At 39.9% G+C, this 6,588-nt stretch overlaps 1 protein-coding gene across 2 annotated transcripts in view; it reads right to left on the bottom strand.

Moving 5' to 3' along the window:
• The window catches only part of GMDS (GDP-mannose 4,6-dehydratase), a 431,344-nt gene that overhangs the window by 162,683 nt on the left and 262,073 nt on the right, over nucleotides 1-6,588 (bottom strand). The gene's annotated exons all lie outside the window — the stretch shown is intronic.

The following is a 6,588-nucleotide window of genomic DNA, read 5'->3' as shown; positions in this document are numbered from 1 at the left end:
TCTTTTAGTAGGAATATTGTAGGATGCTTGGATAATCTCTGAAACAGTCTAAACAGGAATTAAGCCAATTACAGTTTTAAAGGTGAAAAAATTACAAGAAATAAAGCAACAGAAAAGATAACATTATGTGAGAAACCTGTCGATATAGGTATAAAGAGTGGAGAAATCATGAGCAAGGAAATGTCCTGTTTGTCTTCAACCAGCCTAAACCAGTTTGCTCTCCCACAACTTTTCAGTGCTGCCACGGGATCCTGCAGGGAAGCACAGATATAAAAATCATTTCAGACCTGCACTGATCAGCATTGACAGAAAAACAAGAAAGAGGACAGAGTGTTCTCAGCTGCTCCAGAGTGCAGTTTGTCTTGTGATTGTCACCACTACTGATATTGTATACTAGCCAACAAAACTGAAATGTGGGTTCTCCCTGTTTAGCCACTTGATGTGTCAAAACTACAAAAGGTCAGGCGACACCATCTACAACCACATCTTCTAATGATTAGTTTTACAAACCTGCACTGGCATCTGGAACACCTAACCACATTTTGGAAGAGATTATCAAGCAGAATACAGGTTTGGAGATTAAGGCTGCATACTAAATGCAACATATTACAACACCATTCAGCTTTTTACCACAAAAGTATTACGGCCATCTTGATGTTTCAGTCCTATTCCATTCTCCACACTGCAAATGACTCCAGAGTTTTAGATACCAGAGGGCAGCTCTACCCATTCCCCCCCAAACAATGAGCCACTGAACAAACACTCACAAGTAGAGCACAGAGAAATAGTTTTTGGAATTGATGCTGCTGCTACATGCTGACCATTTTATAATCCATTGCAAAATCTGTTGTCTCCAAGACATCATAAGGAAATAGCCAAAGAATTCTTACATCTCCCAGCATATCCTTATCAGCCAAACAGAACCGTAATTATTTTCCGGTCTTATTGAATTCAGTTTTCTAAATGACCATTAAAAGGCTCTGATGCCACAGAATCTGACTGAAATGAGAGATTATTACAAGGTCACTAAACAGCTCGTCGTGAACTTCCTGATATTTTATAAACTAGACTGCCTTCACATATTGTGACACATGAACGATTGCAAAACTCCTTTCAACAAAGAACTTTTCAAGGCCTTTTGTCTTTAGTACTAGAAGTGCTTGGAGGGAGACAGTGTTCTCCAAAAAATATGAGGTTTAGTTTTTCACAATGAGGAAGCTGAATCTTAAAGAGCTTTTGTCCCTACTGAAAAGCCTTCGAATATAAAGTGGAACTGGCTAGAATCTCCTGTAAGTGATCCCTGGATGAAGACATAACACATATCATAATGCATTTCTTCTTAACCTTTCCACCCTCTGCTCTGTGCTTGCTAAATTCTTCCAAATTGAATCAGGCAAATGACAGCAAATGCACATTCATGCACTTTCAACTGTATCATAAATGAAGAATGTCTGCAAAAATCAGTATGTGCAGTGGTAAGGATATTTCTGTGTTAAAAGTGTTCTTAATTTTAAATAAAGGAGGAACCACCCTAAAGCTGAAAAGTCTTCTCTGAGTGTCATATTGTCAGCTAGGCTGATAATGGCTCAAAATACTATGACTCGCTAAAAAGTTATGCTTTTTTTTAGTACTACCCCCTCACCAAGTCTGGATCATTAGTGTTTTCTGTCTTCACCATAGATAATAAGACCCTGACATGGGGAAATGCCCTTTTTAAAATGCCCCTCTGTCACTACAAAAATAAAAAAATAAAATTTCCAAACTATACCTATGTGTTAAGTGATACTTTCTTCTTGGTCAGTTTTCAATCAATTTACAATACTGTTTTGTTTATCAGAGTGGGAGCTGAGCCAAGCCCTCAGCGCATCTGATGAGCCTCACAATAACCCCGAATGCACCTGTTAATTTTGCCTCTGGGTAAACAGTTGAAAACTTCTCAGCTATTTCCTCAAGTTGGGTGGAAACAAAGAAACATGAGATTAAAAAAAAAAAAAAAGGCTAGATTAGGGAATTGGAGATGCATTAATTTAAGAAAGGAACAGGGTCAAACTAGGGGCTAGGAGGCTAATAAGCACAGAGCACACAGCAAGAAAGCTCACAGCAGGGTAAGAGTTCACTTAATTTATTCAAGCGATCTATTCCAGACGCAGTAAATGATACATTATTGGATCCAGACCTGCAACTGCTTACTAAGACCAACCTCACTTAAGTGTCATTACCCTCTCCTTTAGAAATATTGCTATTACCCAAACCTGTTCACAGTGAGGGCTTTACTCAGCTGGCAATCCACTAACTTTTGTTCTTTATGATGCTCCCCCTAATTCCCCCTCTCTGCTGTGGGAATTAGGCATAACAACCACCATGCTAACCGCAGAACACCCAAGTTGATCCAACTCTATCAGATTTTTAGTGCTTTATTACACCGAAAACCAATCCCATGGATAGCAGACTATAAACAACAGCAAATGCTATATCAAGCAAGCAGTAAGTGGTTAAGGACTTAAAGATTTACTACAGGGTTTCAATCAAAGTCTCCTTCGTACAAATTAGAGAAACCTGAAAAAGAAATCAGAGAAACACTTATCATGGAAAATTTTAAAGGAACTTTGATTTTATGTCTTTTTCTTTGAACAAAAGAAATAAAGGGCAGATGGTTTTACTGTAACAGAAAGGCCTTTTTTCCTGCTGAATTATGATTATTGCATTTATTAAGCAAGAAGAAAAAGGAGCACTTTTATGATGGCAAACCGTTTCAGTAGCTTACCATTGATGTCCTTAAGAATATCATCTCATCCAGTGATCTGGTTACGCAAGATTTCAGAATACATTAAAACTGTATGGTACAGACAGAAAGTGTAGGGACTGTGAAGCACATGGAAGGCATAAATCTTTGCTTAGTGGGACTTTCTTCAGTCTTTGGAAACCTGGTAAGGTCACACATTAAAGACTCCTTCTAACTACCTATCTTTGCATCCCAGAGAGACAACCAACCCTTCTGGTTATCCTGGGAGGCGCTCTAAGGTGAAATGAACTTCAGCTCTTGCTCTGAGCTTGGGCAGTCTCTGAAGATGGACAGTACTCAACAGAGACAAGACCATAACCCACCACTGCATCACAGAGGGAGACCGTGGTGCATATTGGGCTGTGCTTACAAATTACACCACAGGTTTGCCTGCGCTTGCTTCTGCACTCTACGGCTTAGATGGCACCCCCAATGAGATTTCACAGCACGGTGAAGATGCCTGTTTTAACTTGTACTTTCCACACGGTTGGGGCAATAATGTTCTTATGCTGATAGAAAAGGAAAGGCTAATCAGCCATGAAAAAGATAACTGCTGCAAAACTTACAAAGCTCCTCCTGTCCTCCCCGAGCCAAAATTAAGTAACACTTAGCTTGACACCAAACACAGAACAGCTGGAATAGTGGGGAACTACTGAAGGTTTTGTTTGTTAAAAAGTTAATTGACTGAAACTCATATATTCAGCCATTTGCTTCCCATGTTTGTTAATTTCCCACACTTAATAGCTTTTGCAAGGTCCTTTGCATTTCTCACTGGGAGCAATCAGTTCTTTATCTCTGGAAATTAGCACCTCTGGAAAGAAAACAATAGTAAAAGGCTGCTCAACAGAAGCCTTTAGCTGAGAGTGTTATGTCTCTTTCAGATTCGGTGTCCATTTGCAGAACTGATTGCAAGGCTAATGACGGTGTCAGCCACTGTGCTACTCTATCTGTAGCAGAAGACCAAGGGCTCTTCATAATGCCTAAAAGACAGTATTAAAAAAAGAAAACAAACAAAAAACCCACCAAAACCCACAAACATTTTTGGCCATCTTTCTCTGCTATAAAATGTTATAGATTACTCTCAAATGCTTTTGTAACAAGTTAACAAAAAACAAAGTTTGGCTCACAGTGTGAACTTTCAAGATGGTCCAGCTTTGGGGTTTTAGGTTGGGACAGTCTAGAAAAGATAATTCCCAAAACAGGATTCACATCTGTCTCTGAATGTAAAAATAGAAATAACTAGCCCTAGGACTTTGCTTTGCACACCTCTAGGTGAAAACATTAATAATTGGAGTGTTGGTGGCAATTTGCATTCCAAGCAGTTCTATTCAAATTGATATATTCAAAGTGTTGCCACTACAAGCCTTTAAAAAAGCCTCTGCAAAAGCCATAAAAAAACATTCAGAATTGCACTTTCTAGATTTTTTTTGTTTGATTGTTACTTTTATCTTTTAGCATTCAGATTTTTAGTCTTTTCTTGGAAATCTCAAGGGCTGCAAAGCAAAAAAGCTGAGTTCTTGAGGTAATCATCTAGCTCCAGGAGCTAGGGCTTTAAGAAAACACTAGATATTGTAAGACCCATACTAAAATCATGAGAGCTGGAAACACTGTGTGAGGCTTTGGTTTCTCTTTACTTAAAGTACTGAGGAAAAACAGCATGTAAAAAAGGTGATTAGATCCACTAGACAGATTTATAAATGTAAGGGGGCTTAAAATACTCAAAATCTATGAGATTGATAAAGAAAAAATTAGAGTATCATACATATAGACCCAAATTAAAGCCATTAATTTAAAAATCCCCCGAGTTTGTATGACTCATGTAAGGTGCATTTTTAATTTTAAATTATTTTTCCCTTCTGATATCAATGCCAACTCTCTCCGACCCCTTAACACGATTAGCAGCAGACAATGCCACCACTGTTTCCAGAGCAAGGACATAAGCTAGGAACAAGTTGTTTGTGGCTCTACAGTTAAAGGTTATGTCAGCATTTTCATGATAGAGAACCTGTTTCAGAGGTCAGTAACTCTTCTGGAAAAGCTCAGTCCATTTAGAAACTTGGCGCAGAGGGTTCCCACCATAAGACACATTCTTTCAGGAAAACTTAACTATGTGCATGTATGTCTGTATATTTATATGTATATATATATATAATGGGTAGCTACAATGAGACCATAATTAAGGGTGCAGGATGGGCTCAGCTTAAAATGGAATTCTGTTTCCTCTCTAACATTCAGACATACAGTGTGATTTGAAAATTGTTAGGGCAGGTCCAGGACTGGGACAGTTCATAGCAATGTGACCTTACTTGATCAAAGGGTTCCCACTGTACACCTTCACTTTTTGCCTCCCATGATCTGTCTTTTTAAAATGCAATATTTATGCAACTTTTTAAAATTTACAAAGAAAGAGGGCTATGGAAATGAGCCAACACTACATGAAACTCTTGACACTGAAATCCTGGGCTAGTATCTTTGTCAGTGACCTGGAGGAGGAGATGGGGTGCTCCCTCATCAAATTTGCAGATGACACCAACCTGGGGGAAACAGTTGCTTATTTTTTTTTGCCATTCAGAGGGATCTCGACAGGCTGGAGAAATGGGCCAACAGGAACCTTGTAAAATTCAACAAGATCAGATGCAAATGGGACAGATTAATCACTGTTGAAATATAGCATGGCTAGCTAGCAGCTCTGCTGAAACAGACCCCAGGTCCTGGTGGCCAGTAGGCTGAACATGAGCCAGTGCTATGCCCTGGGAGTGTTGAAGGCTAACAGCATCCAGGGCTATATTAAAAGTCCTATAGCCAGTAGATCAAAGGAGGTGATAATTCCCCTTTACTCAGCACTTGTTATACTGCCTCTGGGATGCTATGTCCAGTTTTGGGTCCAACAGCACAAGTAAGATGTTGAAAAACTGGAATGAGTCCAATGGAGGGCTGCCAAGATGGTCAGCTGGAGCTGGGAAAAATTTTTGTGATGAGGTGAGACAAGCAGTAGAACAGGTTACACAGGGAGGTTTCACAATCTCTGTCCTTGGAGGTTTTCAAGACCACTGGACAAAGCCCTGAGCAACTGGAGCTGAAGTCAGTGTTGGCCCTGTCCTAAGCTGGAAGTTAGATTAAGACCTCCTGAGGTCCCTTTCAACCTGAATGATCCTCTGACTCCACTCTGAAATACACTGGTGAGACCAGAACTTCACCATCCTGACCCAGATAATGGACAGTCATGCCAAATCCAATTGGGGACTGGGGATCTTTGGTTCATGAATACATCTTTCTCATTCTCATTTTACCCTTCTCTGTAGGCTTTCCGATCATGCTCTCTAATCTGCTGCAAGGTGGCAGATGAACTGGTGCACAAACGCTAAAGTCATCATGGCATGTCTACCCTTTTATTAATATATGCTCTTGACATGGAAATACCACACTAAGTAATGAGGAGGAAAGGTTATTCATACCTCCCAACTTGAAACACCTCAGTTTCATCTCTCCAACTTTCCTCTACAGTCAAGTGGGTGAATCATCTCAGGTGCCTGATTTAGTGTTTTTAAATCACTTTGTGGATGATGATCTCTGTCTTTCCATCAACCAAGGGAGGGAAAATAGGGAGATCAACTGATGCACCTTGCCAGTTAGGCTGGGTGTTGTGAATAACATGCAAGTCTTTGTCCTCATTGTACCACAAATCAGCACTTACACAGGTAGCAGTTTCACACTTGAGCATGTGTCTTTCCTCCTATCTGCTCTATCCAACTAGGGACAAATATGTGAGGCTTTTTAACTCTGAGCGCCCTGCAGGCAGCCTTGAC

This window comes from Nipponia nippon, unplaced genomic scaffold, assembly GCF_047370975.1.
Source record: "Nipponia nippon isolate SJK-2023a ecotype South Korea unplaced genomic scaffold, ASM4737097v1 scaffold_1, whole genome shotgun sequence".
NCBI lineage: Eukaryota > Metazoa > Chordata > Aves > Pelecaniformes > Threskiornithidae > Nipponia > Nipponia nippon.
The sequence above is the reverse complement of the archived record's forward strand: the minus strand, read 5'-3'. Positions and strand labels throughout refer to the sequence as shown.